The 12,641-nt window shown below is 42.7% G+C and overlaps 1 protein-coding gene and 1 long non-coding RNA gene across 6 annotated transcripts in view; both read right to left on the minus strand.

The window, feature by feature from the left end:
- Positions 1-12,641, minus strand: part of SLC24A4 (solute carrier family 24 member 4) — a 105,799-nt gene that overhangs the window by 46,523 nt on the left and 46,635 nt on the right. The window lies entirely within an intron of this gene.
- Positions 4,005-6,776, minus strand: LOC308470332. Of its 4 annotated transcripts, none has more exons than XR_013982370.1 (3): positions 6,471-6,776; positions 5,149-5,360; positions 4,005-4,268 (listed from the first exon to the last, which is right to left on the minus strand). It is a non-coding gene; the product is annotated as an uncharacterized lncRNA (long non-coding RNA). The 4 variants fall into 4 exon arrangements; XR_013982371.1 differs by lacking the exon at positions 6,471-6,776 and adding an exon at positions 6,114-6,461 and having other exon boundaries at positions 5,149-5,294; XR_013982372.1 differs by lacking the exon at positions 6,471-6,776 and adding an exon at positions 6,114-6,461 and having other exon boundaries at positions 5,149-5,316.

Consider the following 12,641-nt stretch of genomic DNA (forward strand, 5'->3'; position numbering starts at 1 on the left):
TAACCTCTCTGAGGCCTGGGACCTTCAGGATGTTTTTATTTGCAGACCGTAGGTTCCTCTGTGGGGCATACCAGGAGAGGCGGTCCTGTAGGTACGAGGGTCCTAGGCCGCATAGGGCTTTAAAGGTTAAAACCAGCACCTTAAACCTGATCCTGTACTCCACCGGGAGCCAGTGCAGCTGGTATAGTACCGGATGAATGTGATCTCGCAGCGAAGACCCCATAAGGAGTCTCGCTGCGGCATTCTGCACCCGCTGGAGTTTCTGGGTCAGTCTCAAGGGCAGCCCCACGTAGAGCGAGTTACAATAATCCAGTCTGGAGGTGACCGTCGCGTGGATCACAGTGGCTAGGTCAGGGCGAGAGAGATAAGGGGCCAACTGCTTAGCTTGGCGGAGATGAAAAAATGCCGCCTTTGTTATAGCTGTAATCTGCGCCTCCATAGAGAGGGAGGTATCGAAGATTATACCCAAACTCTTAACGGACGGTGCTGGCACTAATTGCACCCCCGCAAGAGATGGGAGTTGCCCCCCCAATCCCATATCGTCCCGTCCCAGCCAGAGGACCTCTGTCTTCGAAGGATTTAACTTCAACCGGCTTCCACGTAACCATCCAGCCACAGCTTCCAAACATCTGGTCAGTGTGTCTGGGGCCGAGTCAGCACTAATGCAGCACTAATTCATTTGGATTTTTGTTTAATTCACTTAAAAGGTAGTTCAGTACTATTAACCCTATTTTACAGATGGAGGCACTGAGCTGGAGAGAAAGTAGCTTGGGTCACCTCCAGACCGTCAATATTTTTCAGGAGGGATTCAACCACATTGTGGAAAGTTAGGTTTGTGCAATTAAAGTGGATTAAAGTGCTCTATCGCCCTATCTCTCTCTCTCTCTCTCTCTCTCTCTCACACACACACACACACACACCTATTTTTAAAAAATAAAATTAAAAACCTTACTTTTTTGCTGTTAGGAAGGTGACAGGAAAATACACTGAAAAGTATGGTATGATTAACAGATGATTAACAGGAAGATGCAGAAACACCCAGCAAGCAAATCAGGATGAAAGCTCATTGTTGTATTAAAAAAAAAAGGTAAAGGACCCCTGACAGTTAAGTCCAGTCGCAAACGACTCTGGGGTTGCTGTGCTCATCTTGCTTTACTGGCTGAGGGAGCCGAATTTTGTCCACAGACAGTTTTTACAAGTCATGTGGCCAGCATGACTAAGCTGCTTCTGGCAAAACCAGAGCAGCGCACAGAAACGCCATCTACCTTCCCGCCTCATCAGTACCTATTTATCTACTTGCACTTTGACATGCTTTTGAACTGCTAGGTTGGCAGGAGCTGGGACCGAGCAATGGAGCTCACCCCGTCGCAGGGATTCAAACCGCCGACCTTCTGATCGGCAAGCCCAAGGCTCAGTGGTTTAGACTGTATACAAATCAACAAACGATTGCTCAGTAAAATGTAACCTCAATGTACGCTTTGTGCAAACCCTTCAGGATGTCACACTCCCTTCCTAAAAAAACATGACAGTGACTTTTATTTGTAAGGAAGGAAGAGATCTTTATTCAGACTTATAGGGGTACAGACTCAGTAGCAAGCTAAGTCCAGGAGTCACAATTCCCAGGTATAAGAGCAAGGTAAGAGGTTCATAACTGAATGGAAGCTACAAAGATGTCCCACCAGTTGACCTGCTCCTCTCACTAAGCTTCTAGAGATGAGGTGGGGCAAGCTCACTCCTTGCGACTCTTTGGCCCAATGCACACACATGCTCCATTGGGGGGAGGTGTGTCTGATCCTACCTATAAAGAAGGCACCTGGTTCTCAGTGACAAGGCTGTGTCATTCTCCTCAGCCTCCGTGTTTCCTCCTGTTCTAGGCGTCTTTCCTTTGTGAGCCAGTTTAATGTACTTTACGGCGCTTCTTTTAAAAGGGAGCGTAACTCTTTCTGTGACTCAGCACTGTGAAAAGATTCTCAGTTATATACAGTGGTACCTCGGGTTAAATACTTAATTCATTCTGGAGGTCCGTTCTTAACCTGAAACTGTTCTTAACCTGAAGCACTTTAGCTGCTGCTGCGCCGCCGAAGCCCGATTTCTGTTCTTATCCTGAAGCAAAGTTCTTAACCTGAAGCACTATTTCTGGGCTAGCAGAGTGTGTAACCTGAAGCGTATGTAACCGGAAGCGTATGTAACCCGAGGTACCACTGTACTGGAAAAGATTCTCAGTTATATACCCTCTACCTCCACCCTCAAAACCCTGTTACCCACAAGCACTCCTGAAACAGTTCTTTGAAACTCTCCACTGTGGCTGGAATGGCTAGAATGTTGGAGTGAAATGAAGACAGCTGGTTTATTCAAAACCTATGAGCTGATTTGTGCTCCAGCCCTGTTAAAACAAAAACAAAAGTACCCTTTCCTTCTATTGTGTTTTGTTGTGTTTTCAATATATTGCTGTGCTACGGGACAAAGCAGCTCCTGGGAAGATTGCAGAAATTCCCAACAGACGACTGAGAGTGAAATTTTGTTTTCCGTATAAGTGTACTTGCTTCCACAAGACTACATGGCACATATTCCTGAGAGACTGAAGAGGGTCAAATATATACACTCTAGGAAAGAACCGATCCAATGGGAAATGGCCACCATTTCTAAATATTATCTATGTAACCATGCAGAAAGAGACAAGGGATTATTTGGGAGTCTCAAAAGAAAGCGGCACTTGAGAGTTAAATTTTGTTTCCATATGAGTGTGCTTGCTTCCACAGGATCACATTCCTGGGAGACTGAAGGGGGTCAAATATATATCGTCTAGGAAGGAAGAGGTCCACTGGGCATTTCCAAATATTACCTATGTAACCATGCAGAAGAACACAGGGAATTACTTGGAAATCTCAGAAGAGAATGGAAACTGAGGGCGAAATTTTGATAGCAACTGAGAATGAAATTTTGTTTCTGCACATGTGTGCTTGTTTCTATAGCAAGCAGTGCCTGGCACATGCCCCTGAGAGACAGAAAGGTGCCAAATAGATAAACTTCAGGAAAGAAGAGACCTAGTGCAGCACAGGCACCATTTATGAATATTGTCTATGTAACCATGCAGAAGAAGACAGAAAATTATTCAGAAGACTTGGAAGATGGCAGGGGTTCTGTGCCTCCCGAGAGACAGGAACCAGAGCTGGAGGATGGGGAGGGGTCTGAGCAGTCAGAGACAAGGGAGGAGGTGCAGGACGTAGGACAGGAGCTGGAGCTGCAAGAAGGCCATGTCGCACCAGGAGCTGAGAGATGGTGCCTGAAGGGAGGGGGCAGCAGGATCCCTTCTGTCCTCTCCCCCACTGTCCCCTAGAAACAGGAGAGGCTTGAAAAGGCAGGCACAGTGACAACTTGCATGTAGAAGTTGCAGGAAGCTTGCACTCACACCGTCAGATGAGGGTGTAGGCGTGGCCACCCATTGCTCCAACCATCCATTGCTCCAGCACAAGCCCAGGGAGGGGCATCAGTTGCCTAGCCACCAGAAGTGAAAGAGAGTGTATGTGTGTGTGCACGCGCACATTTAGTGCACCTCAGGAGCTACTGTAAGTTCATACTTTGTCAATAAAGAATTAAACCATGGGGCAGCTGTCCTGCTTGGGCTGAGCATGCTCAGGACAAGCACAAATAATATTTAATAGGGGGGCAAGGAACCTCAAAGGGCAGGGAGAAACTCAAAACCCAAGGTCAACTAACCAAGCTCTTTGGTCAGAGAGTGCTGATGGCGAAATGGAAAACCATGGAGGAATGGGGACCAGAATGAAGCGTAACTGAAGAAGATATGGCTGGCTGACTAGAAACCTAAACAGGAGCACTCCATAACATTTTTTTTTTTTGTTATAAGTCCCACCTGTAAAATTCTATAGTAATATTAAAAAATAAATAATTATATAAATATTATGATTCTTCTAATCTCAAGAAAGTCCCAAGGAGATTACATCCAAAAAGAATGAGTCCGAGACAACAAGCTGCTGAAACAGTAAGAAGGAGTCAATACATTTTTATTGATATCATTGTATCAGGTGTGATTTCCAACTACTCCACTCCAATAACAGAAGTCGTTTGGAAATATTCCTTTGGGTGCATATGACATGAATGTGCCATTGCTCCAAGCTGCAGGATCCGACAGACTTCAGGATGCAGGGCATGGGATCACCCTTGAAGAAGCCACAGAGGTTATTTCTCTAAGTGGAAGACTATTGATCCAGTTGGCATCCACAGTGATCAGGGATGACTGCAAAGAGCTCCTGTGGATTACGGATGGGGGAGGAATTCAATTCAGTTTGCATCTAAAGGTGAATCTACCAAATTTGCACTTCCCCAAACAGTATCAGAACTGAAGCACAGCCATAGTTTGAAATGCACACTTTTCTGAATTTCGCCAGGTGGTTCTCCAACCAACCAAAAATGTTTTCATAAACACATATATCAGGGCAAAGTGTGAATAAAAATTGAATACATCTGTGAAAATAACACACAAAAATGTATTATATTGGAGGTAACTGCTTTGCAAAAAATGTGTACGTTTGTAAAAACTGCATACAAAAATGTGTTTGTTAGGAGAAATCTGCACCAAAATGAAGATGAATTTTCATTAGGATTTATAGATAGATAGATAGATAGATAGATAGATAGATAGATAGATGATAGATAGATAGATAGATGTAGAAAAAATGCAGATTCCTGAAGAAATGCAGAGAACTGAATTTAAGATTAGGAAAATGTGAAACCAAGAGAACATAAAATGACAGTCCCTTCCATTCCTACTGTGGATACATGATGTTATATTTTAACTGGCATTCACAGCGGCATTATGAATCTGAAGTTCTAATAATGGGACTGGAAAAACACCTCCCAAAAAATAATAATCAGCAAATGCTTTCAAAGCAATGCACCACACCCATTAACACCTTGTATTTAAATGATTATGGGGAAATTTGGATGAACTTTATGCAGGGATTTTCATCTTGAAGAATATGAACAGGAAGATTAAGGAAATAATATCCATTTCTTACAAATATAGATACAAGATTATTACAAAGTAACTTGAGTCAGCTTTCCAAATTTCATAACCTCTTGCTTAACACATAACAAAACTGCCTGCAAGCAATAAATAGTTAACAGTACCTGTTTACCCGAGGCAACAGTTTGTTCAGACCCAAGGCTCCAGGCAAATTCCTAGATTCTGTACTCCTAGATTCTTGTCAGGTTTTCACTATCCTGGAGTCAGCTGCGTTGTATGTCAATCTAAGGCCACTTAACCAACAGGTCAGCTTTATGTTGTAAAATGACAGTCTGATATTAAACATAGATCCATATATGACAGGGTATACGAGCCCCTAGATAGTATGTATAAGACAATAATCACTTGAAGCCTGAACTACAAAGCTAAATACACTTTATCTTGATCTTCCATATCCAATAGCTGTTTGGCATTTCAGCATTTTGTTTTCAACAGATTTAAGTTCCAGTTAAGGAAGCAATCCTATACATGCTTCTCTGGGTGTAAGTCCCATTGAGCTCATTAGTGATTACTTCACTAAAGCTTGCATACTCTCCCTTCCCTTTGCATTTAAGAATTAAATCTTCCATACCTGGTTTGTTATAAGCAGCAGTTTCCTATTTTATCTGAATACAGGAAACTGTGGTTTGTAGGAACCACAGTAAGTTAACATGCCAGGACATCAAACCATGGTTAGTTGTTACACATGAACTGAGTCAGTAAGAGGCTTAGTTCAGTTCAGTTGGCCAGCTTCACAAATTTCTAGACTTCATTTATGAAATTGTTAAGTGGGATTTGTAATATACTATATGGAGGTCAAATACTCTCCTGTGCGAACCTCCATGAAACAAAAGGAAAAATGCATTCTGCCATTTGGAGTAAGTTGGAAAGAAATTCAAAACCCATTAGGAGATGCTATGAGCTTGGATCAGGACTGAGAAATGGCCTAGGGACTGGCATATGGATGTAGATTTCCTCCTAAAATTTGTTTAGCATGACATGAACAGAATATTTATTACTGTTAAAGAACAAACAAATAGGGGAGACCACTATCTAGGAGGGTACATGTAAGAGCCTGCCATATACTTACAGCAATTGTTGGATAACAATTTGGGTTATCAGTGCTGTGACCTGAATACACTAACCTATATTTTGTCCTTCCTTGAAAACACCTTTTCTTTTTCTTTTCTTTTTTTTAAAGGCTCCTCCTGTTATCAAAAGCATTAGGAGAATCTACATGCTAATTATTAGCTCTGCAACAAAGGCACAGCTCTGATCTACTCAAACTGCATTTACACTGGTATGCCAATGAAAATAAAAATGCTTATTTGAAAGTATCGGTCAAAGTCATGGATCAAAAGGATAACTTTTAATATTTCCTTTTCCTCAACAGCAAACTGCTAGTAATCAATTATCTATAATCAATTATCTATAATTGTATATCTACCTGTAAAATAAATCAAAATAACATAACATAAAAATAAAAATATGATCTCAAAACATGAACAATGCCAGAGAAGCATCACAGGGGGGTGGGAATCTATTATAAAAGTTATGTCAGAACCAACGAAGCAATACTTTCATAAATAAATTACTGCAGACTGAAATGGATAAGCCAAACTACAGCTCTAAAGAGTAACAAGTCCTCATATTGAAGAAAGAAGCCAAATTATTGTGGGGGAGGTGGAGGCAGGTCTGAAGAAGAGTGTGTGTAATTGCCGTAATATGTATTCCACTCATGCTGGCAATGTTGAAACAGCATGGAAAGGACAGGCAGAATCTTGGGAAGCCTCTCATTGTGACACTGTCAGGGCTCTGGAAGAGAACAGGAACCAGAAGAGGTGCCAAGGGTGAATATGAACAAACTCCCATAAAGGGTTTTTTAATTGAAGGAAAGACTTTGAAAATGGAGAAAGGCAAGATAATGGCAGTATCAATGGACAGTGAAACATCTGTCCAAATATAAACTGACTGCAGGAAGTTCATTCCCAGTATATGATGAACACATCCACAACAACATATTTCTGATACCCCCACCCATCTGACTGAGTTGCCCCAGCCACTCTGGGTGGCTTCCAAGAAAAATACAGGGGGGAAACAAACATGAAAAGCTTTCTGAAACAGGGCTGTCTTCAGATGTTTATAAAAAAAATTATAGCTGTTTAACTCTTTGGCATCTGCCAGAAAGGCATTCCACAAGGTGTGGGTACAGCTACTGAAAAGGCATTTTCCGGATTCCTGTAATTTCACTTCTTGCAGGGAGATAACCTCCAGAAGGCCCTCAGACCTGGACCCCAGTGTCTGTGCTGAACAATGTAGGTGGAGATGCTCCTTCAGGAATACCAGGCCGAGGCCATTTAGGGCTTTGAAGGTCAACACCAACACTTTGAATTGTGCTTGGAAACTGCTGTTATATGGTCTGGCTGGCTGCTCCCAGTCACCAGTCTAGCAGCTGCATTCTGGATTAATTGTAGTTTTCAAGTCACCTTCAAAGGTAGCCTCATGCGGAGCATGTCTATGGTGAAATGGTACAAGCTAAACTCATGGAGGGAGAAAGGGGATCATGCCTGATGACCTATCTCCACAGGATCCAGTTGAACCCGGATGTCTATTGTCTTTAAACCAGACTTTAAACCAGCGAAGGAACACCTAAAGGGCACCATTAGGCTTGCTGGATAATATAACATCTAAAGGGAGTCTAAATCTAAACCTCGTTAAAATAGAAGTGAGGCATATATTCAACCATGTCCATTTTAAATAATACATCTTTCCAATTATAGAGCTTGGGATATTTATTTTGGTATGGCAAACTATACTAACAGAAAAGCACCAACATCACATGCCAAAGATGTCTTCAGTATTCAAATTTACATTCACCAGGGTAGTCCCACACATATTAAGTGTTGCATTTATGATGTTAATAATATTTTTTAACCACCTTTCATTTCCAAAAAAAACCTGGAGTTGATCACTTTATCAAACTCTGTATCCTTTGCCAAAGATTGCTCAGCTAAAATAACTGCAAAGCGAGAACATATTTCTTGGAACAGTGGCAATTTCATTTTGTTATTAATTTACTTTACTGAAACTACACATGTTAGTTATTAGTACACTGTGTTTTTTGTATATTCAAGTCACTCTGCAGACAATTAGTATTTTCAGGAGCACTGGCTGTGGAAATGATAGTCATCTTCCCTTCTGCCTCTGCTGGAGAAGCTGCGTAAGTTTGCCACCATTACTGTGGCTGTTGACAAAATACAAATCCTTCCCCTCTCCTGACACTTCCACTGGCTGTGTCCACGTTAAACAACACGTGTGATCTTCTTAATGGGAACCCTGCTGACGTCTGATATTGTTGCTGATACAATATACAAATCTTGTCTCTCATGCTTGCACTTCCAGGGGTAACTCCACGGAGATTACAGTGGTGCCCCACAAGACGAATGCCTCGCAAGACGAAAAACTCGCTAGACGAAAGGGTTTTGCGTTTTTTGAGTCGTCCCGCAAGACGAATTTCCCTATAGGCTTGCTTCGCAAGACAAAACGTCTTGCGAGTTCTTGCGAGTTTGTTTCCTTTTTCTTAAAGCTGCTAAGCCGCTAAGCCGTTAATAGCCGCTAAGCCGCTAATAGCCGCTAAGCCGCTAATAGCCGTGCTTCGCAAGACGAAAAAACCGCAAGACGAAGAGACTCGCGGAACGGATTAATTTCGTCTTGCGAGGCACCACTGTATGCTGTTGTTGTTTAGTTGTTTAGTCGTGTCCGACTCTTCGTGACTCCATGGACCAGAGCACGCCAGGCACTTCTGTCTTCCACTGTCTCCCGCAGTTTGGTCAGACTCATGTTTGTAGCTTCGAGAACACTGTCCAACCATCTCGTCCTCTGTCGTCCCCTTCTCCTTGTGCCCTCAATCTTTCCCAACATCAGGGACTTTTCCAGGGAGTCTTCTCTTCTCATGAGGTGGCCAAAGTACTGGAGCCTCAGCTTCACGATCTGTCCTTCCAGTGAGCACTCAGGGCTAATTTCCTTAAGAATGGATGCGTTTTATCCTCTTGCAGTCCATGGGACTCTCAAGAGTCTCCTCCAGCACCATAATTCAAAAGCATCAATTCTTCGGTGATCAGCCTTCTTTATGGTCCAGCTCTCACTTCCATACATCACTACTGGGAAAACCATGGCTTTAACTATACGGACCTTTGTTGGCAAGGTGATGTCTCTGCTTTTTAAGATGCTGTCTAGGTTTGCCATCGCCTTTCTCCCAAGGAGCAGGTGTCTTTTAATTTCGTGACTGCTGTTACCATCTGTAGTGATCATGGAGCCCGAGAAAGTAAAATCTCTCACTGCCTCCATTTCTTCCCCTTCTATTTGCCAGGAGGTGATGGGCCCAGTGGCCATGATCTTCATTTTTTTGATGTTGAGCTTCAGACCATATTTTGCGCTCTCCTCTTTCACCCTCATTAAAAGGTTCTTTAATTCCTCCTCACTTTCTGCCATCAAGGTTGTGTCATCTGCATATCTGAGGTTGTTGATATTTCTTCCGGCAATCTTAATTCCGGCTTGGGATTCATCCAGCCCAGCCTTTCGCATGATGAATTCTGCATATAAGTTAAATAAGCAGGGAGACAATATACAGCCTTGCCGTACTCCTTTCCCAATTTTGAACCAATCAGTTGTTCCATATCCAGTTCTAACTGTAGCTTCTTGTCCCACATAGAGATTTCTCAGGAGACAGATGAGGTGATCAGGCACTCCCATTTCTTTAAGAACTTGCCATAGTTTGCTGTGGTCGACACAGTCAAAGGCTTTTGCATAGTTAATGAAGCAGAAGTAGATGTCTTTCTGGAACTCTCTAGCTTTCTCCATAATCCAGCGCATGTTTGCAATTTGGTCTCTGGTTCCTCTGCCTCTTCTAAATCCAGCTTGCACTTCTGGGAGTTCTCGGTCCACCTACTGCTTGAGCCTTCCTTGTAGAATTTTAAGCATAACCTTGCTAGCATGTGAAATGAGTGCAATTGTGCGGTAGTTGGACCATTATTTGGCACTGCCCTTCTTTGGGATTGGGATGTAGACTGTTCTTCTCCAATCCTCTGGCCACTGCTGAGTTTTCCAAACTTGCTGGCATATTGAGTGTAGCACCTTAACAGCATCATCTTTTAAAATTTTAAGTAGTTCAGCTGGAATACCATCACTTCCACTGGCCTTGTTATTTGCAGTGCTTTCTAAGGCCCATTTGACTTCACTCTCCAGGATGTCTGGCTCAGGGTCAGCAACCATACTACCTGGGGTGTACGAGCCATCCATATCTTTCTGGTATAATTCCTCTGTGTATTCTTGCCACCTCTTCTTGATGTCTTCTGCTTCTCTTAGGTCCTTACCACTTTTGTCCTTTATTATGGTAATCTTTGTACGAAATGTCCCTTTCATATCTCTAATTTTCTTGAACAGATCTCTAGTTCTTCCCATTCTGTTGTTTTCCTCTATTTCTTTGCATTGCTCGTTTAAGAAGGCCTTCTTGTCTCTCCTTGCTATTTTTTGGAAATCTGCATTCAATTTCCTGTATCTTCCACTATCTCTCTCGCATTTTGCTTGCCTTCTCTCCTCCGCTATTTGTAAGGCCACGTTGGACAGCCACTTTGCTTTCTTGCATTTCCTTTTCATTGGGATGGTTTTCGTTGCTGCCTCCTGTATAATGTTGCGAGCCTCCATCCATAGTTCTTCAGGCACTCTGTCCACCAAATCTAAATCCTTAAACCTGTTCCTCACTTCCACTGTGTATTCATAAGGGATTTGACTTAGATTGTATCTTACTGGCCCAGTGGTTTTTCCTACTTTCTTCAGTTTAAGCTTGAATTTTGCTATAAGAAGCTGATGATCTGAGCCACAGTCCGCTCCAGGTCTTGTTTTTGCTGACTGTATAGAGCTTTTCCATTTTTGGCTGCAGAGAATCTAATCAATCTGATTTCGATGCTGCCCATCTGGTGATGTCCATGTGTAGAGTCGTCTCTTGTGTTGTTGGAAAAGAGTGTTTGTGATGACCAGCTTGTTCTCTTGGCAGAACTCTATTAGCCTTTGCCCTGCTTTGTTTTGAACTCCAAGGCCAAACTTGCCAGTTGTTCCTTTTATCTCTTGACTCCCTACTTTAGCATTCCAATCCCCTATAATGAGAAGAACATCCTTCTTTGGTCTCAATTCTATAAGGTGTTGTAAGTCTTCATAGAATTGGTCAATTTCAGTTTCTTCAGCACCAGTGGTTGGTGCATAAACTTGGATTACTGTGATGTTAAAAGGTCTGCCTTGGATTCGTATCGAGATCATTCTATTATTTTTGAGATTGCATCCCAATACAGCTTTTGCCACTCTTTTGTTGACTATGAGGGCCACTCCATTTCTTTTATGGGATTCTTGCCCACAGTAGTAGATATGATGGTCATCCGAACTGAATTCGCCCATTCCCATCCATTTTAGTTCACTGATGCCCAGGATGTCAATATTTATTCTTGCCATCTCATTTTTGACCACATCCAACTTACCAAGGTTCATGGTTCTTACATTCCAGGTTCCTATGCAATATTTTTCTTTACAGCATTGGACTTTCCTTTCGCTTCCAGGCATATCCGCAACTGAGCGTCCTTTCGGCTTTGGCCCAGCCGCTTCATCAGCTCTGAATCTACTTGTACTTGTCCTCCGCTCTTCCTCAGTAGCATGTTGGACGCCTTCCGACCTGAGGGGCTCATCTTCCAGCGTCATAACTTTTATATGCCTTTTGTCTTTGTCCATGGAGTTTTCTTGGCAGGAATACTGGAGTGGCTTGCCGGTTGCTGCTCCAGGTGGATCACGTTTGGTCAAAACTCTCCACTATGACCTGTCCATCTTGGGTGGCCCTGTACGGCATAGCTTATAGCTTCTCCAAGTTATTCAAGCCCCTTCGCCACGGCAAGGCAGTGATCCATGAAGGGGGGAGATTATGCTATGGTAATCTAAATAGGAGGTTACCAAAGTGTGGATCACCATAGCAAGGCTATCCTGGTCCAGGAGAAGCCACAGCCAATAAGACTTGGAAAAATGCACCAGTAGCCACCAAGATCACTTAATCACATATGATTGCACCCACTGGGTGGCAGTAGTGATGACAAAGAGAGCTTGACTCTCTAAGGACACAGCATCTTCAAGCGGCTGTCAAGCAGCCAAGCTTAAGTTGAGGATGTGGCTGGTTGCTTCCAGTCTCCCTTCTGGGTCATCAATTCCCCCTAAAGCTGAACGTGACAATTTCCCAAGGCACTTTCAATTATTTAATGATTTTTTTAAAAAAAATCATTGCAGTGTGTTCAGGTACTCCATAAGGACTACATCATGCCCCGTGGGCATTCCAGAAGTTATGACCCACTGAAATTAATAAGCATGGCAAATTTGGGTCCATTAATTTCAGCAAATCTACTCTGAGTAAAACTTAGTTGAATACAACTCAGATCTCTACCTGCTTTTTGGGATGGAGCTTTCTTTTCATCTTCCCCAACCCACAAATGGCTGATGGGTGGTTGTATGATTAGCTGCAATTATTGGAATAACTTTGCTCTCATTTATTAGTTCATTCTCAACTTTGGTCTCTCAATTTGGTTTCATT

This window comes from Podarcis pityusensis, assembly GCF_964106645.2.
Source record: "Podarcis pityusensis genome assembly, chromosome: 1".
Taxonomy (NCBI): domain Eukaryota; kingdom Metazoa; phylum Chordata; class Lepidosauria; order Squamata; family Lacertidae; genus Podarcis; species Podarcis pityusensis.